Source organism: Dipodomys merriami, unplaced genomic scaffold (assembly GCF_024711535.1).
Source record: "Dipodomys merriami isolate MVZ:Mamm:240054 unplaced genomic scaffold, mDipMer1.0.p SCAF_3, whole genome shotgun sequence".
In the NCBI taxonomy this organism is placed as follows: Eukaryota; Metazoa; Chordata; class Mammalia; order Rodentia; family Heteromyidae; genus Dipodomys; species Dipodomys merriami.
In genome coordinates this window covers 45,537,187-45,562,485 of record NW_027204492.1, presented here as the reverse complement: position 1 = coordinate 45,562,485, position 25,299 = coordinate 45,537,187, and positions in this window count along the sequence as shown.

The following is a 25,299-nucleotide window of genomic DNA, read 5'->3' as shown; positions in this document are numbered from 1 at the left end:
ATGGCATTTATTACAAAAGCTTTTTATTTGACTATTAAAACATACATAAGGAACCACCAATTACTTTCCCAAAGAGAGTTCCTTCCATAAAGAACTGGGGGAACTATCATACAATAATAATAAAACCACTGAATATGTTACCTAGGGCATGAAATCATATACTCTTGTTGGCTTTAAGTTTTATATCTTAGTAGGTTGATCAATGTGCTTCAATATCATTTTAAATAGTTCATTTCTTATTGAAAAATTAAAATTTATTTGCATGAAATGTACAGAAAACTGCATCATTTAAAGTGACACTAGATCTTTTGATCATAAGAATACTTTTCATTGTTATGTAACATTTTTATGTTGATCTTAAAATATACCAGCATATGAGAAAATATTAGTCTTCACATTTCCCTGAAGATCCTAACAACCTCAATTTAATGCAGAAGAAAATGTCTGGAAAACATGATATGAGTACATATTTTTGTCTTCTTTTGAACTAAAATCTATAATAGAACTTCACTCAACAGAGTCTTTCTTCCCCCAAATGAGTCAGCTAAATGAGATAATTTGGCAAGTCCTGAATATATACATAACACATCTTTTATTTTTCTTTTCATTTGATCATCAATTTATTTTCATTTAGATAATTACAATTTGATTATACTAGTTAGATCATGGTCAATGCTGCAATCTATGCCAAGATCTGTTTTCACATTGGTTTTCATAAATGAATTGCTGATTAAGAAATCACATTCCTAAAGTAATTCCTTTCATAGATTTTCAGTTTTCATTCCTTATTTGCCCATTATCTTGCATGAACAAACAAACAACAAACCTCTAAGAATTAAACAGGAGCTTGTGGAACCATTAGAAAAACTTCTCAGCTTTTATCTTGTCTAAAATTGAGTGAATATTGGCATTCATGTAGGTACAGTTTCCTTCTTTCATTATTCATAATAATGTAATTGGTGAATTGAGATAGGAAGTGACAAAATTTTATCAAGCAAAAGGAGAAGAAACACTAAAATTCACAAAATGATCACACTTTCACTAGATAGACATTTTTTTTCTGTCTGCTGCATTGACAAGAAGAGAGGAGGTAAATTAACAAATAATCAGGCATTGCAAAATAAATTCCAGTAAAATTTAGCATGGAACAATTTTGCAAATGGTAAGAATGACTGAAAGTAATGTTACGAAAAACGTTCATGCAAAAACACATTTTTCCCTCTCCCATTCACTGAGATTATCTTATTTGAGTGGAAGCAGGTTAACCTAGTACAATCTTATTTGAAACTAAATACTGCTATAAAGGATTATTTTATATAAATCGATGAGCTGTATTTACAAAAATAAATTATTAGAATGATTATTTAAAATTTTAAAAAAGAAAAAATATAAAAATAAAGAATTTTAGGTCTAGCATTGTTGCTCAAGTGGATATTTACATGTCTTGCTAGTGTGTGTCCCTAAGTTCAAAGCCCAGAACTTACAAAATTTCTCCATGTCTATAATTCAAGTTTCTGGGGGGTAGTTTTGGAGGACTGTGGTGTGAAGACACATGGGACAAAAGAAGTGAGAAAGATTCAATCTTTTTAACTCAAAAATCCAGTTGATATTGAGCATGTCTTGTGATCCCAGCAATATGGTTTTAGGGAGGAGGATCACCTAATTGTGTCAGGTTTGCAATTGCCAATTCAGCTGGATGATTTCGTTAGGTGTTTGGGATCTGTGAAATTCACATAGATATACACTCAATATTGACCCTGTAGTCACTAACCTGTGTACCTGAAAACCAGTAAGACCTTAACAGTTCTGATCAAAATGTAGCAGTTATTAAAATAAAAAAATGTAACTTTTCATTTGATCAGAAACAAAAATATCAATTAAAAATTTGAAGGATAATTTTTTGGGGATGCATGTAAGAGGATAATTGTTCTTTTTAACTAGTAGTGTTTTGTTCCTACACATGCCTATTAGTTTAGGAAACTAGTAGCTTCAAGCATAGTTTTGTTTCTACATCATACATGCACTTTTGTATTTATTAATGAGTCTTTCATGGTGATTCTCCAAAATATTTTGAAATTTATTTTTTACTATTCATGAAGATAGCAAAGTTGTACACAAAAATCATTCCATGTGCAACTTGTCAGGAATCACTAGTCTTAATAATAATTTTTAGCATGGTTGATAACGCCTCTAAAACGCAATCTCCTTTAGTGACTTAAACTTAATGTGTCAGTGTTGTTCTATCATAAGGAAAGAAGCAATTGGTCACAACTCTACAGATAAGCATAAATTGGGGCTACAGTTCTTTGCAGTACCAATACAGCTAGTTATTTGATAACTAACTTACATTTAGAATGAATTCTTTTGTAAAAGGCTTTGCCAGCTGAAATTTTTATCAATTCTGAAGCTTTTATTAACTCTATCTTTTTCCTAAAATTTGATGAAGTTTAATAAAAAAATTTAAGTTATTAATATTTTCCATCTGTAAACATTGCTTTACTATCCCTGTACCTACTGACCTGGAGGAGGATGATAAATTTTTCTTTCAACTCTGATTCAAGAAAGTAATTTAAAAAAGAAGTTTGATGATAGCAGTAGCACTTTAATTTTGCAATCTAACATCATCAACTGTGAAAACTCAAATCCCAATAATAGTAAATTATATATCATATATATGCTGAGGGGAAAATACTTAAAAAATCATACAAGACATTCAGAGGGAGATTAGAAATAATTACTGAAAAAAGAAAAATAGGTTATACACACAGGAAATTTGTATGTAGCAAAGATTGTACTTTAAGTCTTATTGAAATTGAAACAACAATACAGTGTTGATACTATAATTACTTTTGTCATTTTACTTCTTGATTTATAACTTCAATTTTATATTCAGTTGTTAACAATCTTAGAAAGGCAGGGGAAATCTATAGAGATAATGAAAAATAAATAATATTATAAATTTTTTAAAAAATTAACAGTGGACCATTAACATGTCAAGTTATGAAGGTTTAGTTTCACCAGGTCTTCCATTTTGTAATACAGTATTGGACAACTAAAGGGGAAATAACTTATCCAGACTCTCTTCTCTTTTTATGATTATATGGACAACTTCTGCAAACAGCTTGTCTCTTGCTCTGCCAGAGCATGGAAAGTAATTCAGGCTTTTTTCTTGTAAACTCTGAATGGGTCTCTGTGATGATTTTAATGTTTCTCTTTTCAAATTTCATTGTATTTTAATGACATAGTGAATCATCAGTGTTGGTGAAATGTTTAATTACTCATTTTATGAAGTTGAAATGCTTCATTACTCATTATATGGGGTTCAAACGAGATAGAAATCCTTCACAACACAATGGTTATTTATTAAAACGTATTTATCTTTTCTGATACATTAATATGTGTTTTTCATAAGGGATGTAATTTTGGTAACAATTTCCCATAAAACTAGAAGTGTTATCTAAAACCTTTGAGACAATTTAGCAGAATATTAATCTCACAAAATTACTATGCTAACAATATTCTTCTAAGTAAATAAAGTGAAACCACATTATCACATCCTTAATGTGGTTTGTAATACACAACTTAGAGTTTTTTGAAACAACATGTTCCTTAACATCAATGTTACCTTGATATTTAAAATTCTAATCACCCCAAAGCTTTCTTTATATGCTGAAACTTCATTTAAAAAATTCTATTGAACTATTTAAAAATGAAAGGATATGTTCTATAGCATAGCAACCCAATTAACTGTCTATATGCTTATCCTTGCCAGTGGATGAAAGTAATTAGTACAGGTTATCAGCAAGACATTTTTGCTCCATTTTCAAAACAGCAAAATTACATGTTGACACCTAATGTCCTCAACAATATGGAAGGTTAAAAAGTAAAAATTAGCTTGCTATTAAGGGATAGACCAGAAATTGTGTTAAGGGAAAATTGACAAACTAAAGAAAAGGCAGGGAAAAAAACCCCAAAAAACAAAAGCAAAAAACGTTTTCAAGTACATATTAGCAATTGAAGACGAAATGAAAAAGCTTGCAACTTCCTGTTAATAGCTTAGGTTGTATAAATAGATTGAGAAGTCCAACCAAAGTAGGAAACAGAATGGTTTAGGACACTTAAATAGTTGAAGAAACATATATGCAGGTATCTTTGTCAATGGATTTCAGTTAACACCATTGGTTTCAATGCTTAGTGGCAAACTAAAGGCCAAAGATAAACATAATGAAAATGTGAAGGAAACAAATATTTAATGAATAACCACAAAGCCATGAAGTAAAAACGAGGATGTCCACTTATAAAGGAGCAAATTAAGGGTAGGAACCTTGGGTACTTTATTGGATATCACATTAATAATTGAAGAATAAAGATTCTAGTCTGTATATTTGCCCTCCTGAAAAAGTACAGGAAAACAAAAGAAATACAAAGGAATTTTTTTATAAAAATGTTAAAAAATACATTTACATAGCATTAAAAATAATTTATATTGTGTTATTTTTTTAATGATTTTCTCAACATTATATACACAAAATCATATTTGCTTTGAGAATTTTTTACAAGGAAACAGACTGGAAAACGCAGAAGAGAAACTGTGTTCTTTTTTTCCATATATATTTTTATTGTAAAAATACTGTGTAGACAATGGAATTCTATGCCTCCAGCAGAAAGAATGACATTGCCCCATTTGTTAGGAAATGGAAAAACTTGGAAAAAATTATATTAAGTGAAGTAAGCCAGGCCCAAAGAAACATAGGTCCCATGATTTCCCTTATTTGTAATATCTAGTAGATGTATGAGTCAAGTGGAAAAGGTCAGATAATGTGATGTCAGGAAAATGAACCCTTAGATATGTATTTTAATGTTTTTTTTTCTTTTATGCATGTGTTTCTAACGCATTTATAAGACTTTTTCTTTGTTGCCTTGTATGTCCCTCCCCCACAGTATAACCCCTGCTTTCACTACATTTGATGTCAGTATAACTTGTGGAGAAGATGGGGAAAAACCAGTTGTTTAAGGATACAGGTAGACCTGTTGCAACAATGAGAAGTACAAGTTGTCATGTCCAAAACGAGCTTTACAACGTCGGTGCGGGGGGGGGGGGGGAAGGGAGGTAAGGAGAAGGATTGGGATTGGGGGGAGGGGGGAGGCTGGGAAGGGATATGAAGGATAAACACAGGAGGAGGCTGCAATGCTTGGTAAGAAATGTACGCATTATCCTGCCCATGTAATTGTAACTCCTCTGTACAGTATGTTCACAAATAAAATTAAATTAAATTAAAAAAAAAAACTCACTGAGATAATCACTAAAAAAAAAAATACTGTGGGGGGTTCCGAGAAGCTGGAATCTGAACAAGCTCTCGCATAGAAAGCAGTTTTAGAGTTCCAGTGAACAGTCCTAAGCCAGAGAATCACAACAAGTGTGCCATCACAGGACAGAGAGTTAGTCAAGAGAGGGGAAGCCAAGGAAACACACCAGCTGCCTCTGCGGCAGCAGGGTCGCGGCGGCGAACACCGCCGTGGGGTCATACCTGAGAAACAGAGAGTCCGGGACAAAGGAGCCAGACTCAGCGAACTAGCGGATTCTACTCAACACCAACAAGAACCGACAAGGAGAGGACATATTCATCCTGCTGTTTGCAGACCAGAGACGACCCAAGATCCAAGACTCGGCTTGAGTACAAGCACGACATCCTCACTCCTTCTCAGGGAGCAGAGGAGGGAAGGCCACCCCTCCCCCCCCAGCACCGGTGATCTCCATCTTGGATACCGACAAAGCTCGGAGGAGCTGCTAGCTCCAGCTCAGGCCTTGGAATAAAACGAGTCATTTAGCAGGTCACAAGAACTTAACGGCGAAGTGACCTGCCAGACTCAGCTCCATCCAGGGAAAAGTCACCCAGCTCAGGCGCCAGCCATCGGAGTGCCTTGCCTCACTGGGTAACCAGAGCCAGAGGCTGCCCCTCCCTCTAGCAGCCACCACAATCAATTGAAAAACAGAAACCCTGAGAATGGCTCCAGGCTGGGCGCTGTGAGCTTTATCACAAAATAGCCCCAAGGAAAAGCAACTGTTTGTTGAAAGGCCTCAACTCTACCCAGAACCTAGCCTCATCATCACATCCCCCTCTTTTGTGATTCTCAAAGCAGATCACCCTCCCAGAAAACTAACCTGGGAGGGGGATCTCAAAATCGTGGGTAAAGCAGAGCATTTTTCTGCCTCTTCCAACAAATGGATTTAAGAAACCAATCAAGCCACAGGACCTCATGCTGACCAGAGACTCCAATAAGAGACTGGTTACAAACAAAAGGGAGATACAGGATTCTTCCCACCCCTCCCCCCCCCAAAAAAATCAAAAGACTTTTTTTCTTTTTGTCTTTTTTTTTAATTCTTCTTCTTTTCTTTTTTTGTTTGTTTTTTGTTACCTTATATATATATATATATATATATATATATATATATAAATTCTTTCCCTTTTAACTTTTATTAATCTTTAATTTTTGCCTCTTCTGAAAAAATAATTGTTTTCCAGTAACTTTTTTTTTCTCATCTTATAATTTTTATTTTAGAAATATGTGAATGAGCGTTTTCCTTTCTTTTCTTGTCTTCTTTCTCTTTTTCTTTCTTTCTTAATTATCTTTTTGTTTTTTGTCTAGCTGTACTGAACTTCTGATCTTTTCTTCTCCCTTTCCCATCCTTAAAGTTTTTCACATCTCCTCTATGTCCCTCCCCTTCTCTGAACATATTCATATTCCTCTCTAAATAGACGGTCTTTTAATATCCATAATAACATTAATTTTTACGTTTCTATTTTTTTTCTGGTCTCTTTTCATTCCCCTTTCAGTCTCTTCTTTTTCTCTCTCTCTCTCTACATGCATCCTACCCAACCCATTTCCTGCATTGTGATTAGGACATAGTTAACTCTCTCTGTGCCTCCCCACACCAATCTATTCCTATTTTTTACCCACATCTCTCCCTAATCCTAATAATTTCTGGTTTTGCAAATTCTTTTCTGCGGTTCGAAGTCCTTTAACATATAGTTGTTTGATGTTGAATAGATGTATGTGCTGAACTAGATTGTATCTGCAGACTATTGACTGTACAAATGCAAACTTTGGTTGATGGTTGCCTTAAGATAGTGTTCTAGCACAAAACTGGTGCAATCTTCAGCTCAAATGGGCCGAGTAAGCCGGAAAAACACAAGAAAAATGGCAAATTCAGGTATCCCAATTCCCAATCTTGATAATCAGGGATTAGAACAGATAAAGAATAATCCAGAGGAGAGTTCCCAAATAGCTCTACAAACACTACTAGCAAACATGATAAATGAGAAGTTTGACAATGTACAAAGGACTCTGTATGAGCGTGATAGGGAGAGAGAGGAGGCATCCCAGAAGTTTATACAGGAATATCATAAGCGTGAGGAAGCTACTCAAAAACTGATACAGGATTTGCGTGAACAACTTGAGAATACTCAAAGAGAAAGGGAGGAATGGCTTGAGCAGGCAGATAACACTCAAGGAGAACTGCAGGAATCCCACGAACGGGAAGAAAGAGAACTGCAGGAATCCCACAGACGGGAGGAAGCTAATCAAAGAGTAATTCAGGAATTGAGAGACCAGGTAGAGAATACACAAAGATCACTAAAGGCATTCATGGAATCCATTAACAAAGAGCTGAAGGAAGTCAGGGAGACCACAAAGGGAATGCTGAATGGAACCCAACAGAAGGAATGGGAGTCCAAAGAAACCATAACCAATCAACTAAGTGATTTGAGAACAAACTCTGAACACCAAATTAAGGAAGTAAAGAAATTCATACAAGACCTAAAACAGAGCTTCAACAAAGAACTTGAAGCCATCAAAGCTGACCAATTAGAAGGAAAAGAGATAAAAAACAAAGTAGAGAGTCTTGACAGCCGGTTAGCCCATGCAGAAGATCGAATCTCAGGGATTGAAGACAGCCTAGATATTATAGAGAAAGAACATACAACCATCCAAGACAAGTCCAAGAAATATGATAGGTCTATCCAACACCTGGAAGACACCATCAGAAGGCCCAATCTAAGGATAATGGGTGTAGAGGAGCACCTAGAAACAGAAGTTAATGGTCTAGGAAATTTGTTTAACAGGATCCTAGCAGAGAACTTCCCAAACATACAAAAAGATAGGCCTATTCAGATACAAGAAGCTTTTAGAACCCCAAATAGACCAGACCAGAATAGTTAATCCCACAGTCACATTATAATCCACACAGGATCAACCCAGACCAAGGAAAAGATCCTTAAAGCTGTCAAGGAGAAAAGGTTAATCACCTATAAAGGGAAACCAATTAGAATCACCTCAGATTTCTCAGCAGAGACAATCAAAGCAAGAAGAGCCTGGAATGACTTATGCCATGCCCTAAAAACAAACAACTATCAACCAAGAATACTGTGCTCAGCTAAACTCTCCTTCATAACTGAAGGCCAAATAAAAACCTTCCATAGCAAAGAAAAATTGAAACAATACATCTCCACCAAACCAGCCCTGCAAAAGATTCTTAAAGATGTCCTAAACATAGAAAACCAACAAGAACGCAACAAAGGCCAAGAAACTGCACCCAAACTGAGAATCCAAGAACCTTAGGAAGAACCCAGTTTTCACAGCCCCCAAGAAGGTGGATAACATGGCAGGAACTCCCAAATACCTCTCAGTCCTATCTCTTAACGTTAATGGACTGAACTCTCCAATTAAGCGACATAGACTGTCTAGTTGGATTAAAAAACAAGACCCTTCTATCTGCTGCCTGCAGGAGTCACATCTGGCCCGTAAAAACAAACATATGTTCAAGGTTAAAGGCTGGAACAAAATCTACTAAGCAAACGGCCCTCATATACAGGCGGGAGTTGCAATCCTAATATCAGATAAAATAGACTTCAAATTAAAATTCGTGAGAAGAGATAAAGAAGGTCGCTACATACTAATTAAAGGATTTCTCCTTCAGGAGGATATTACAATTCTAAATATCTATTCGCCAAACAATTGAGCACCCAAATTTATCAAAGAAACACTACTTTCCCTCAAATCCCATATAGATCCAAAGACATTAATTGTTGGGGATTTTAACACACCACTCTCCCCACTAGGTAGATCAACTCGGCAAAAACTCAACAGAGAAACCGGAGATCTAAACAGCTGCATAGATCAACTAGACTTAACAGACATCTACCGAACATTTCACCCAGCAGCATCAGAATACACGTTCTTCTCAGCAGCACATGGAACGTTTTCTAAAATAGACCACATTTTAGGCCACAAAGCAAACTTGTCTAAATTCAGAAACATTGAAGTTATACCTTGCATTCTCTCTGACCACAAGGGAATAAAATAAGAACTCAACACCAAAAGCCACCAAAGAAAGTCCGGTATCACATGGAGGCTGAACAACACACTGCTGAATCATGAGTGGGTCATGGAAGAGATTAGAAAGGAAATTCAAATGTTCATGCTATTCAACAAAAATGAGCACACAAATTACCAGCTCCTCTGGGACACAGCAAAGGCAGTACTCAGAGGCAAGTTTATAGCTCTGAGATTTTACATCAACAAATTGGAGAGATCTGAAACTAACAATTTAATGACACATCTAAACCTCCTTGAAAAAGAGCAGGAAGATAAACCCCAATCCTGTAGATGGAAAGAAATAATCAAAATTAAATCAGAATTAAATGAATTAGAATCCAAAAAAAAACATAGAAAGAATCAACAAAACAAAGAGTTGGTTCTTCGAAAAACTTAACAAAATTGACAGACCCTTAGCAAACCTTATCAGAAAAAGGAGAGAACACACCCAAATTAATAAACTCAGAGATGAGAATGGAAACATCACCACGGAAACAACCAAGATTCAGAACATTATAAGGGAATACTTCTCAAAACTTTATGCTAATAAGTTTGAGAACTTGACAGAAATGGACTATTTCCTAGCAAATATTGACATGCCAAAACTAAACCAAGATGAGTTAAACCAGCTTAACAGGCCCATATCAAGCATTGAAATAGAAACAGCAATAAGAGACCTCCCAGCTAAGAAAAGTCCAGGATCAGATGGTTTTACAGCAGAATTTTACAAGGCCTTCAAAGCAGAGCTCACACCAATACTCCTCCAACTCTTCAATGAAATTGAAAGAGAAAGCTCACTACCGAAAACATTCTATGAAGCCATCATAACCCTCATCACAAAACCAGGCAGGGACTCATCAAAGAAAGAGAACTATAGACCCATTTCTTTGATGAACATTGATGCAAAACTTCTCAACACAATTTTGGCCAATCGACTTCAACAATTCATCCAAAAATCATACACCACGATCAAACAGGATTCATTTCAGGGATGCAAAGCTGGTTCAATATACGCAAATCAATTAATATTATTCATCACATCAACAGGAGCAAGAATAGGAACCACATGGTTATCTCAATAGATGCAGAAAAAGCATTTGACAAGATCCAACACCCCTTTATGATGAAGATTTTGGAAAAAGTTAGGAATCCATGGATCATTCTTCAATACAATAAAGGCCGTATATGACAAACCTACAGCCAGCATTATACTCAATGATGAAAAACTAAACCCATTTCCTCTTAACTCAGGAACAATACAAGGATGCCCACTCTCTCCACTTCTCTTCAATCTAGTATTAGAATGCCTAGCTACAGCAATAAGACAAGATGCAGACATAAAGGGGATCCAAATAGGGAAAGAAGAAATAAAACTCTCCCTCTTTGCAGATGACATGATCTTGTATTTAAAGAATCCCATGGACTCCACTCCCAAATTACTCAAGCTGATTCAAAACTTTTGCAAAGTAGCAGGTTATAAAATTAACCCCCAAAAATCAATGGCTTTTCTGTATGCCAACAATAGAAAAGTGTGGCTGAAATTAGGAAAGCAACTCCATTTGTAATAGCCCCACAAAAAATAAAATACCTAGGAATTAACTTGACCAAAGAAGTGAAGGACCTCTATGATGAAAACTTTAAAATCTTGAAAAAGGAAATCAACACAAAACTTAAAAAATGGCAAAACCTCCCATGCTCCTGGATTGGCAAGATTAACATCGTGATAATGGCAATACTTCCCAAGGCTATCTACAAATTCAACGCGATACCTATCAAAATTCCACCCTCATTCTTCAAGGAAATAGAGGAGGCAATCCAAAAATTCATATGGAACAATAAAAGACCCCGAATAGCAAAAACGCTCTTCAACGGAAAGAACTCAGCTGGAGGAATATCAACACCAAATTTTAAACTCTACTATAAAGCCATAGTAATCAAAACAGCTTGGTATTGGCATAAGAACAGACCTCAGGACCAATGGAATAGAATTGAAAACCCAGAAATCAACCTACAGACCTATAGCCATCTAATCTTCGATAAGGAAGCTAAAACAATAGAATTGAAGAAAGACAGCCTCTTCAGTAAATGGTGCTGGCAAAATTGGTTAACTACATGTAGAAAACTAAAGCTAGAACCTTATATATCACCCTGCACCAGAAACAACTCCAAATGGATCAAAGACCTTGAACTCAAAGCAGACACTCTGAAAACATTATAGGATGGAATAGGAGAAACCCTAGGTCTCCTTGGCTAATGCTGAAATTTTTTGAATAGAGACCCGGAAGCACAACAAATCAAAGAAAGGTTGGACAAATGGGATTGCATAAGGTTGCAGAGCTTCTGCAGGGCAAATGACATAGCTAGCAAGATCAATAGAAAGCCCACCGATTGGGAGAAGATCTTTACTAGCCATACAACGGACAAGGGTCTCATATCTAAAATATACTTGGAACTCAAAAAATTAAACCACCCAACAACAAATCCTCAAAGAAACAACTGCCCAATAAATAAGTGGGCGAAAGACTTAAAGAGAAGCTTCTCTGAAGAAGAAAGAAGGATGGCCAATAGACACATGAAGAAATGTTCAACATCCCTAGCCATCAAAAAAATGCAAATCAAAACAACATTGAGATATCACCTGACTCCAGTTAGAACAGCAAAAATCAAGAACTCTAACAACAACAGATGCTGGAGGGGATGTGGACAGAAAGGAACCTTACTTCATTGTTGGTGGGAATGTAAACTTGTTCACCCACTTTGAAAAGCAGTATGGAGGTTCCTCAAAAGTCTTCACATAGATCTCCCCTATGATCCAGCAATCTCACTTTTGGGCATTTACCCAAATGTTTACAAACAAGACCACACCAAAGCTACCAGCACAGCTATGTTTATTGCAGCATTATTTACCATAGCTAAGATATGGAACCAACCTAGATGCCCCTCAGTAGATGAATGGATCAAGAAAATGTGTTATATATACACAATGGAATTCTATGCCTCCATCAGAAAGAATGTCATTTCCCCATTTGTTAGGAAATGGAAAGGTTTGGAAAAAATTATATTAAGTGAAGTAAGCCAGGCCCAAAAAAGCATAGGTCCCATGGTTTCCCTTATTTGCAATATCTAGTATAGGTATGAGTCAAGCGGAACAGGTCAGATAATGTGATGTCAGGAAAATGAACCCTTAAATATGTATTTTAATGTTTTCGTTTCTTTCATGCATGTGTTTCTAACGCATTTATAAGATTATTTCTTCGTTTCTTTGTATGTCCCTCCCCCACAGTGTAACCCCCGCTTTCACTATATTTGATGTCAGTATAACATGTGGAGGAGATGGGGACAAACAAGTCGTTTAAGGATTCAGGTGGACCTGTTGCAACAATGAGAAGTACAAAATGTCATGTCAAAACCAGCTTTACAATGTCGGTGTGGGGGGGGGGAGGGGGGTATAATTGGGTGGGGGGAGGGGGGTGGCTGGGAAGGGTAAACAAAGGAGGAGGCTGCAATGCTTGGTTAGAAATGTATGCATTATCCTGTCCATGTAATTGTAGCCCCTCTGTACAGTATGTTCTCAAATAAAATAAAATTATATTAAAAAAAAAAAGAAATTGAAAAAGCAATCAACAGACTGTTGTGTTGCATGTACCTAATGAAGGACTTATATCCAAAATATGGAAGTTATTATTATGACAAGAAAAAAACTGGCAACCAATTTTCTGTTATAAATGTATAAGAGTATTAGGTATTTTACAATAAAATATAAATATAAATGAGTATAAAATATAAATGAAAAGTAATGTCCCAATAAGCCATTTTTATATACCTCCTAAAATGGCTAAAATTAGAAACACTGAAAATACCAGATGTAAGCAAGATTGTGGTATAAAAAAAGTCTCATCTATTACTGGTAAGATCATGAAATAAAATAAATACTTCAGAGAAAAAAAATACTGTGTAGAGGGGTTACAGTTACATTAATGTGTAACTTTACATTTCCTATCAAGCACTGTTATCTCCTCCTTTGTTTTTCCTCTACCATCCCTTCCCTCCTCACCTCACCAACTCATCCCTTCCCCCTCCTCTCCTCCCCCAGAAATTTTAAGTTCGTTTTCAACATAGTGTCATGTACATTTAATTGATACAATGAGTAAACCTGTATCCTTATTTAAGCATTTTGTTTTTTCCTTTCTCCTCCCCAAATTATAAAAATGTATATACAAGATATAGGACACCTGAATCAAATAGAGTGAAACTAGGAGTTATACCATGGGGGAGGAACATACCAAAGAAACAAAAAAAAATCACATAGTACATTATAAAAATGTTGAAAACAATAGCAAGAAAGAAAAAAAAAACATTTGTGTCCCTATCTTGGGGTTCATTTTGCTTAACATCATTTTATATGGGAATATGTACATAGCTTTTGGTCTTTTCTGCTTGTCCTAAACTTATACAAGTTATTGGAAATAAGGGAAACCATGGGACTTATGTCTCTTTGGGCCTGGCTTACATCAATTAATGTATTTTTCCAAGTCTTTCCATTTCCAAACAAATGAGGCGATGTCATTCTTTCTGATGAAAGCATAGAATTCCACTGTGCATGTGTGTGTATCATATATATCATATATATATATGTATATCACATTTTCTTCATCCATATATATATATATATATATATATATATATATATATATATCACATTTTTTTGATCCATTCAGCTACTGAGGTACATCTAGGTTGGTTCCATAACTTACCTATGGTAAATAATGCTGTGATAAACACAGTTGTGCTGGTAGCCTTAGCATGGCCTTGTTTGTGATCTTTGGGTAAATGCGCAAAGGTTGGATTGCTGGGTCATAGGGGAGCTATATGTGGAGTCTTTTGAGGAACCTCCATGCTGCTTTCCATCAGGGTATCTGCTTTTATTTCGAGGTGTTTGATCCATTTGGAGTTGATTCCAGTGCAGGGTGATAAATACAGATCTAGTTTTGTTTTCTACAGGTGTTTAACCAATTTTGCTGTCTTTCCTCCATTCTATTTCTTTAGCTCCCTTGTCAAAGATTAAGTGGCTATAGGTCTGTGGGTTCATTTATTGGTCTTCAGTCCTATTCCATTGGTCCTTAGGTCTGTTCCTGTGCCAGTACTAAGCTCTTTTCATTACTATGGGTTTGTAATAGAGTTTGAAATTTGGAATTGATATTTCTCCAGCGCTGTTCTTTTTGCTAAGAATTGTTTTTACTATGCAAGGTTTTTTTTTATTGTTCCATATGAATTTTTGGATTGCTTCTTCTATTTCATTGAAGAATGAGGTTGGGATATTGATAGGTATCACATTGAATTTTTATATAGCCTTTGACATTATTGCCACTTTCACGATGTTAATCCTCCCAATCAAGGAGCAAAGGATGTTTTTTCACTTCCTTAGTACTGCTTTAATTTCCTTTTTCAGGTTTTTAAAGTTTTCATCATAGAGATCCTTCACCTCTTTATTTAACTCCTAGGTATTTTATTTTTTGTGAGACTATTAAAAAAGGAATTGCTTTCCTAATTTCAGCCACGCTCTTCTTGATACTGGCATACAGGAAAGCCATTGATTTCTGAGTGTTAATTTTATACCCTGTTACTTTGCAAAGTTTCTGATCAGCTCAAATGACTTCGGAGTGGAGTCCATGGGGTTTGGATCCTCTTTATGTTTGCATCTTGTCTTATTGCCCCAGCTAGGTATTCTAAATCTAAGTTGAATAAGAATGGAGAGAGTAGACATCCTCATCTTGTTCCTGAATTTAGAGGAAATGGTTTTAATTTTTTGCCATTAAGTATAATGCTGGCTGTAGGTTTGTCATACACAACCTTTATCATATTGAGGAATGTTCCATGGATTCCTAGTTTTTTCCAGAGTTTTTATCATAAAGGGGTGTTAGATCTTGTCAAATGCTTTTTCTGCATCTATTGAAATAATCATGTGGTTCTTATCCTTGCTCTTGTTGATGTAATGAATTAGATTAATTTATTTATGTATGTTAAAGCAGATTTGCATCCCTGAAGTGAATACTGTTTGATTGTGTTGCATGATTTTTTTTAATTTAATTTCATTTTATTTGTGAACATACTGTACAGAGGAGTTACAATTATATGGGCAGAATAATGCGTATATTTCTTACCAAGCATTGCAGCCTCCTCCTGTGTTTACCCTTCACATCCCTTCCCAGCCTCCCCCCTCCCCCCCAATCCCAATCCTTCTCCTTCCCCCCCTTCCCCCCCCCCCCGCACCGACGTTGTAAAGCTCGTTTTGGACATGACAACTTGTACTTCTCATTATTGCAACAGGTCCACCTGTATCCTTAAACAACTGGTTTTGTTGTATGATTTTTTGATGAGCTGTTGAAGTCAATTTGCCAAAATTTTGTTGAGAAGTTTTGTGTCCACATTCATCAAAGAAATGGGTCCATAGTTCTCTTTCTTTAATGAGTCCTTGCCTAGTTTTGGGATGAGGGTTATGATGGCTTCATAGAATGAGTTTGGTACTGCATTTTCATTTTCAATTTCATTGAAGAATGGGAGGAGTATTGGTGTGAGGTCTGCTTTGAAGGCCTTGCAGAATTCAGCTGTAAATCTATCTAGTCCTGGGCTTTTCTTGGGTGGCAGGTTTATTATTGCTGTTTCTGTTGCAATGTTTGATGTGGGTCTGTTAAGTTGGTTTAAATCATGTTGGTTTAGTTTGTCCACATCAATATTTGCTAGAAATTCATCTAGATCTTTCAGATTCTCAAACTTATTAGCATAAAGGTTGAGAAATATCATTTATTATAGTCTGAATCTTAGTTGTTGCTGTTGTGATGTTTCCATTCTCATCTCTGAGTTTGTTTATTTGGGAGTGTTCTCTTTTTTCTGATAAAATTTTCTAAGGGTCTGCCAATTTTATTATTTTTTTGAAGAACCAATTCTTTGTTTTGTTCATTGTTTCTATAGTTTTTTTGGACTCTAATTCATTTTTAATTCTGATTTAATTTTTATTATTTGTTTCTGTCTACTGGATTGGGTTTAGCTTGTTGCTGTTATTCAAGGAACTTTAGGTGCCTCTTTAAATTGTTGGTTTCAGTTCTATCCAACTTGTTAATGTAGGAATTCATAGCTATAAATTTGCTTCTGAGTACTGCCGTTGCTATGTCACAGAGGAGCTGATAGTTTGTGTGCTCATTTTTGTTAAATACCATGAACATTTGAATTTCCTTTCTAATCTCTTCCATGACTGACTGATGGTTCAACAATGTGTTGTTCAGCCTCCATGTGTTACAAGGATTTCCTTTGGAGGCTTTTGGCGTTTAGTTCTAATTTTATTCTCTTGTGGTCTGAGAAAATGCAGGGCAAAATTTCAATGATTATGATTTTGGAAAACTTTGCTTTGTGGCCTAGAATGTGGTCTATTTTGGAGAATGCTCCATTTGCTGCTGAGAAGAAGGTGTAATCTGATGCTACTGGGTGAAATATTCGGTAAATGTCAGTTAAGTCAAGTAGATCTATGCAGATGTTAAGATCTGAGGTTTCTCTGCTGAGTTTTGATGTGTTGATCTATCTAGTGGGGACAGTGGTGTGTTAAAATCCCCAACAATTATTGTTTTTGGATCTATTCATTATTTGAAGGAAAGTAGTGTTTCTTGGATAAATTTGTGGTCTCTGTTGTTTGGTGAATAGATATTTAGAATCATAATATTCTCCTGAGAGATCCTTTAATTTGTATGTAGTGACCTTCTTTATCTTTTCTCACTGGTTTTAATTTGAATTCTATTTTATCTGATATTAGGATTGCAACTCCCACCTGTTTATGCGGGCCATTTGCTTGGTAGACATTATTCCAGCCTTTCACTTTCAGAATATTTGTTTCTGTGGGCAAGGTGTGTCTCTTGAAAACAGCAATTAGAAGGATCTTGCTTTTTAATCCAACTGGAGTCTATGTCCCTTAATTGGAGATATAAGTCCTTTAATATTGAGAATTAGGACTGAGAGGTGTTTGTTCCTGTCTTTTTATCCATATTTTTGGGGAAGCTGTGCTTTAGCTATTCTTGTTATGATTGCATAGTTCCTTGTTTGTGGACCATTTCATTGCCTATGTTCTGTTCTTGTTGGTTTTCTATATATAGAACATCTTTTAGGAATTTTTGTAGAGCTGGTTTGTTAGCAATATATTGCTTCAGTTTTTCATTGCTCTGCAAGGTTCTTATTTGTCCTTCTGCTATGAATGAAAGCTTACAAGGGTAGATTATTCTTGGTTGGTATTTATTTGTCTTTGGGGCATGGCATACCTCTTTCAGGCCATCCTTGCTTTTATGTTGTCTGCTGAGAAGTCTGAGGTAATTCTTATTGGGTTACCTATATATGTGATTGTTCTCTTCTCCCTGGCAGCTTTAAGAATTCTTTCCTTAGTGACTATTGATGCTATATGGATTATAATGTGGCAGTGGGATGACCTTCTCTGATCTATTCTATTTGGGGTTCTAAAAGCTTCTTGTGTCTGGATGGTCCTGTCCTTTTGTATATTTGGGAAGTTCACTGCTAGAATTCTTCTGAATATATTTCCTAATCCATTGTCTTCCCTCACCAGCCCCTCTTGTATATCTATTAGTCTCAAATTAGGCTTTCTGAATGTGTCCTGTATTTCCTGCAGTAATCTGTCATGCTTCGTGTTTTTGTTATGAATATCTGAGTGATCTTTCTCTATGGAGTCTAAACTGGTTTCTGCCTCAGATATTCTTTCTTTAGCCTCCTCCATTCTGCTTTAAAGGTTTTTTTACTTTACTGTTTATCTCCTTTCCTTCTTGCTGGTCTTTCTTCTTGGTGGCCAGCTCTTTATTAAAGTTTTCTTTTAAGTCTTGAATAGATTGCCTTACCTCCTGTAATTGGTTTTTGGACTTCTCTTTCCACTCCTTTATCTGATTTCTCTCTTTTTCTCCTTCTGTTGGAGTTCCTTTATCCTTTTGTTTGTGGAGGCCATGAAGGTGTATATTAGCTTCTGGTTGCCCACATCATGTTCTCCTACAGCCCTATGTAGGGTGTCCAATTTTTCATTCAGCAGATTTACCAGCCTTTCTTTTAAAATATCTTGAGCATTATCCTCGAGGTCATTCTTGGACTGCTCTCTAGCTTGTTTTTGTAGAGATGGTGTTAGAGTTAGTTGATTGGCCAGGTTTCTTTTGTTTCTACAGTTAGTTCAACCCATCTGGAGAAAACAACCACAACAGTACGACAAGAGGACAGTCTTTTAAGACTGGAACCAACCCGGTGTTGTGTAGCTGTATAGATGTTAGGGTTTCAGAATTATGGGTAGGTATTTCCCTGTTTATCACTCTTTTCCTTTGCTTAGAGAGGGATTGGAGTTCCTGGGTAGAGATTACTTATATTTGTATCTTTTGAGATGATCTGGGTTTGGCTGATACGTAGTCTGCACCTTAAAATTAACAAGAAGGGCCCCTTGTACTCAGTCAAAAATGGAAACAAGTGTAAATTGGGTCAGATATATATTGTTAGGCATGGACTGGAGAAGATGGAGTAGAGAAGGGTTAGGATTGGAGAGATATAAGTTTAAGTTCAGAAGAAAAATTGGGTATAATGATCATAGAGGGCTTAGAGAAGAGGTATATGTAGTAGAAACAGAATATAGAACTTGTTTCAGAGTTTAAGAGGTATAAAAGAATTCAAACAAAGGTTATGTAGGGAATAGGTTAGAGATCTAGATGAAGATTAGAAACGAAGTTATATAAAAGTGTATTTGGGAGAATTGCTGACATTAGAAAAAGTTTTATTCAAAGAGTATTGGAAAGTTGCTTAATATAACTCCTGTAATTATAGCTTAAACACATAGTAGGTGGCCTTACTTTGTGTATAGAGCTAGACAGAATAGCTCTGACGGAGTAATAGTATAATGTGGAGAGAATCGAAAAGGGGAGACTGAGAGGAAACAAAATATTTAAAATTCTGAAATTATAAAGTGGAAGAAAAAACTAAATAATAGTAAAAAAATAGAAGATTTAAGTGAAAGAGCAAGTCCTAAAAAACAATACACAAAAGTAACACACAGAAATAAAAAGTGATCAGACATAAAACAAACTAAAAAATTTCCCCAAAAATTGAGGTTTTTTGGTTTGTTTGAGGGAGCTTGAATCCACGTAGTCCTCTAAACCAATTCCTGATAAAACATTGAATGCGTTGCAATAGTCCATTTTCCTTGTGGCTTGGTTGGGACCAGATGGCCTTTTGACAAGGAGGGTGACTGCTATCCCGCTCTCAGGCCTGATGGTGGGAAGTTTGGGGGTTTCAGGTGTGTAGACTGCTATCACAGGTCTGGAGCGGTGTTCCCAGGCTTTCCCAGGTAGCCACAGGTGCTTTAGGAACAGAACTTATGTCTGTGTTCTCCTCTGATGTGATCCCTCCCTTTTGGAAGAGGGTTTGGGTCAGAGAGCTTTGGAATCCCACAGAGTTGCCACCCCCAGGGAGTGGACCCAATTGGGTTACTCACAAGGTCCGTAGCTGGTGGTTCGCTGATCCACAGAGCTTATGCTGTCAGGATGGGGTTAACTGGTTCTCAGTTAGAGAGTCTGGGTTTGGGCAGGACCAGGTGGGAGTGGGTGGCGTCTGCAGCAGCTGAAGGGTCTCACTATGCAGCATGGGGAGTCTGGGTGTTGGGAGGACCAGGTGAAGCTTGGTTCTGCAGGCTACAGTGGGCAGCTGTGGCTTTACTGGTCTGCAACTGAGGCAGTGCAAGGCAATGGGCAACCTTGGGGGCAGCTTCCCGTGGCTGCAAGCTGTGTCAGAGGAAGTACCTACAGCAGCATGATGTTGCAGAGGCTGTGAGAGCCCAGGGTGTGCGGCTGGTTGCGGCAGGGAAGGAGCAGGTCCCAGCAGAGTGCCCACTCATCAGGGCGGTGGGCCCGAGGAACAAGGGATTGGCTGTGGCTATAGTTTCCTGGGGGCCGTGTGTCAGGTTGGCAGGGGTGCACAGGGATCCTGCTGGCACTGGAGGCACAGAATGACTTTGGAGCCTTACCCAGTGGAGCCGATTTCTGCCAGTTGTAATGGTGGTGATTGTTGGATTCACCCCTCCTCTGTAGCTGCCCTGGGGTTGGGGATTGGTGAGGGCAGGTTGGAGTGGGGGCCATTCGCTGACTTGGAGGTCTAGATTCCTTCCTAACTTTCTGCTGATCTGGTGTTGAATTTTTTCTTCAGTTTTTGTGTGCTTCTCTGCTTAAAATCTGCAGGAAGTTGGGGTGTTGCGCAAGGTGCTCCATGGTACATCTGCTCCACAGAGGTCCCATTCACCGTTTCTCTTTTCACTTTCCTTGTTTGCCTGCTAGGGCATTCCTCTTGTAGTAAGAAAAGTCTGTAGATACTTACAGTTCTTTTTTTATTGTGAAAATACTGTCCAGAGGGGTTACAATTACATGGGCAAGATAATGAGTTCATTTCTTTTTTTTTTTTTTTAATTGTATTTTATTTTATTTGAGAACATACTGTACAGAGGGGCTACAATTACATGTGCAAGATAATGCATATATTTCTTACCAAGCATTGCAGCCTCCTCCTTTGTTTACCCTTCACTTCCCTTCCCCGCCTCCCCCCTCCCCCCACCCAATTTTACCCCCCTCACCCCACCCAATTATACCCCCCACCCCCCCCACACCGACATTGTAAAGCTGGTTTTGACATGACATTTTGTACTTCTCATTGTTGCAACAGGTCCACCTGAATCCTTAAATGACTTGTTTGTCCCCATCTCCTCCACATGTTATACTGACATCAAATATAGTGAAAGCGGGGGTTACACTGTGGGGGAGGGACATACAAAGCAACAAAGAAATAATCTTATAAATGCGTTAGAAACACATGCATGAAAGAAACGAAAACATTAAAATACATATTTAAGGGTTCATTTTCCTAACATCACATTATCTGACCTTTTCCGCTTGACTCATACCTATACTAGATATTGCAAATAAGGGAAACCATGGGACCTATGCTTCTTTGGGCCTGGCTTACTTCACTTAATATAATTTTTTCCAAACCTTTCCATTTCCTAACAAATGGGTAAATGTCATTCTTTCTGATGGAGGCATAGAATTCCATTGTGTATATATACCACATTTTCTTGATCCATTCATCTACTGAGGGGCATCTGGGTTGGTTCCATATCTTAGCTATGGTAAATAATGCTGCAATAAACATAGTTGTGCTGGTAGCTTTAGTGTGGTCTTGTTTGTAAACATTTGGGTAAATGCCCAAAAGTGGGATTGCTGGATCATAGGGGAGATCTATGTGAAGTCTTTTGAGGAACCTCCATACTGCTTTCCAAAGTGGTTGAACAAGTTTACATTCCCACCAACAATGAAGTAAGGTTCCTTTCTGTCCACATCCCCTCCAGCATCTGTTGTTGTTAGAGTTCTTGATTTTTGCTGTTCTAACTGGAGTCAGGTGATATCTCAATGTTGTTTTGATTTGCATTTTTTTGATGGCTAGGGATGTTGAACATTTCTTCATGTGTCTATTGGCCATCCTTCTTTCTTCTTCAGGGAAGCTTCTCTTTAAGTCTTTCGCCCACTTATTTATTGGGTATTTGATTCTTTGAGGATTTGTTGTTGGGTGGTTTAATTTTTTGAGTTCCAAGTATATTTTAGATATGAGACCCTTGTCCGTTGTATGGCTAGTAAAGATCTTCTCCCAATCGGTGGGCTTTCTATTGATCTTGCTAGCTATGTCATTTGCCCTGCAGAAGAACTGCAACCTTATGCAATCCCACTTGTCCAAACTTTCTTTGATTTGTTGTGCTTCCGGGACTCTATTCAGAAAATTTCGATCTGAGCCAAGGAGACCTAGGATTTCTCCTATTCCATCCTGTAATGTTTTCAGAGTGTCTGCTTTGAGTTCAAGGTCTTTGATCCATTTGGAGTTGATTCTGGTGCAGGGTGATATATAAGGATCTAGCTTTAGTTTTCTACATGTAGTTAACCAATTTTGCCAGCACTATTTACTGAAGAGGCTGTCTTTCTTCCATTCTATTGTTTTAGCTTCCTTATCGAAGATTAGATGGCTATATGTCTGTAGGTTCATTTCTGGGTTTTCAATTCTATTCCATTGGTCCTGAGGTCTGTTCTTATGCCAATACCAAGCTGTTTTGATTACTATGGCTTTATAGTAGAGTTTGAAATTTGGTATTGATATTCCTCCAGCAGTGTTCATTCCGTTGAGGAGCGTTTTTGCTATTCGGGGTCTTTTCTTGTTCCATATGAATTTTTGGATTGCCTCCTCTATTTCCTTGAAGAGTGAGGGTGGAATTTTGATAGGTATCGCGTTGAATTTGTAGATAGCCTTGGGAAGTATTGCCATTTTCACGATGTTAATCTTGCCAATCCAGGAGCATGGGAGGTTTTGCCATTTTTTAAGTTCTGTGTTGATTTCCTTTTTCAAGATTTTAAAGTTTTCATCATAGAGGTCCTTCACTTCTTTGGTTAAGTTAATTCATAGGTATTTTATTTTTTGTGGGGCTATTACAAATGGAGTTGCTTTCCTAATTTCAGCCACACTTTTCTCATTGTTGGCATATAGAAAAGCCATTGATTTTTGGGGGTTAATTTTATAACCTGCTACTTTGCCAAAGTTTTGGATCAGCTTGAGTAATTTGGGAGTGGAGTCTATGGGATTCTTTAAATACAAGATCATGTCATCTGCAAAGAATGAGAGTTTTATTTCTTCTATCCCTATTTGGATCCCCTTTATGTCTGCATCTTGTCTTATTGCTGTAGCTAGGCATTCTAATACTAGATTGAAGAGAAGTGGAGAGAGTGGTCATACTTGTCTTGTTCCTGAGTTAAGAGGAAATGGCTTTAGTTTTTCACCATTGAGTATAATGCTGGCTGGAGGTTTGTCATATACAGCCTTTATTGTATTGAAGAATGATCCATGGATTCCTAACTTTTTCCAGAACCTTCATCATAAAGGGGTGTTGGATCTTGTCAAATGCTTTTTCTGCATCTATTGAGATAACCATGTGGTTCTTATTCTTGCTCCTGTTGATGTGATGAATAATATTAATTGATTTGCGTATATTGAACCAGCTTTGCATCCCTGAAATGAATCCTGTTTGATCATGGTGTATGATTTTTTGGATGAATTGTTGAAGTCGATTGGCCAAAATTGTGTTGAGAAGTTTTGCATCAATGTTCATCAAAGAAATGGGTCTATAGTTCTCTTTCTTTGATGAGTCCCTGCCTGGTTTTGGGATGAGGGTTATGATGGCTTCATAGAATGTGTTCAGTAGTGAGCTTTCTCTTTCAATTTCATTGAAGAGTTGGAGGAGTATTGGTGTGAGCTCTGCTTTGAAGGCCTTGTAAAATTCTGCTGTAAAACCATCTGGTCCTGGACTTTTCTTAGCTGGGAGGTCTCTTATTGCTGTTTCTATTTCAATGCTTGATATGGGCCTGTTAAGCTGGTTTAACTCATCTTGGTTTAGTTTTGGCATGTCAATATTTGCTAGGAAATGGTCCATTTCTGTCAAGTTCTCAAACTTATTAGCATAAAGTTTTGAGAAGTATTCCCTTATAATGTTCTGAATCTTGGTTGTTTCCGTGGTGATGTTTCCATTCTCATCTCTGAGTTTATTAATTTGGGTGTGTTCTCTCCTTTTTCTGATAAGGTTTGCTAAGGGTCTGTCAATTTTGTTAAGTTTTTCGAAGAACCAACTCTTTGTTTTGTTGATTCTTTCTATACTTTTTTTTGGATTCTAATTCATTTAATTCTGATTTAATTTTGATTATTTCTTTCCGTCTACTGGATTGGGGTTTATCTTGCTGCTCTTTTTCAAGGAGGTTTAGATGTGTCATTAAATTTTTAGTTTCCAATCTCTCCAATTTGTTGATGTAGGAGCTCAGAGCTATAAATTTGCCTCTGAGTACTGCCTTTGCTGTGTCCCAGAGGAGCTGGTAATTTGTGTGCTCATTTTTGTTGAATAGCATGAACATTTGAATTTCCTTTCTAATCTCTTCCATGACCCACTCATGATTCAGCAGTGTGTTGTTCAGCCTCCATGTGATACCGGACTTTCTTTGGTGGCTTTTGGTGTTGAGTTCTAATTTTATTCCCTTGTGGTCAGAGAGAATGCAAGGTATAACTTCAATGTTTCTGAATTTAGACAAGTTTGCTTTGTGGCCTAAAATGTGGTCTATTTTAGAAAACGTTCCATGTGCTGCTGAGAAGAACGTGTATTCTGATGCTGCTGGGTGAAATGTTCGGTAGATGTCTGTTAAGTCTAGTTGATCTATGCAGCTGTTTAGATCTGCGGTTTCTCTGTTGAGTTTTTGCCGAGTTGATCTACCTAGTGGGGAGAGTGGTGTGTTAAAATCCCCAAAAATTAATGTCTTTGGATCTATATGGGATTTGAGGGAAAGTAGTGTTTCTTTGATAAATTTGGGTGCTCCATTGTTTGGCGAATAGATATTTAGAATTGTAATATCCTCCTGAAGGAGAGATCCTTTAATTAGTATGTATCGACCTTCTTTATCTCTTCTCACGAATTTTAATTTGAAGTCGATTTTATCTGATATTAGGATTGCAACTCCCGCCTGTTTATGAGGGCCGTTTGCTTGGTAGATTTTGTTCCAGCCTTTAACCTTGAACATATGTTTGTTTTTACGGGCCAGATGTGACTCCTGCAGGCAACAGATAGAAGGGTCTTGTTTTTTAATCCAACTAGACAGTCTATGTCGCTTAATTGGAGAGTTCAGTCCGTTAACGTTAAGAGATAGGACTGAGAGGTATTTGGGGGTTCCTGCCATGTTATCCACCTTCTTGGGGGCTGTGAAAACTGGGTTCTTCCTAAGGTTCTTGGATTCTCAGTTTGGGTGCAGTTTCTTGGCCTTTGTTGCGTTCTTGTTGGTTTTCTAT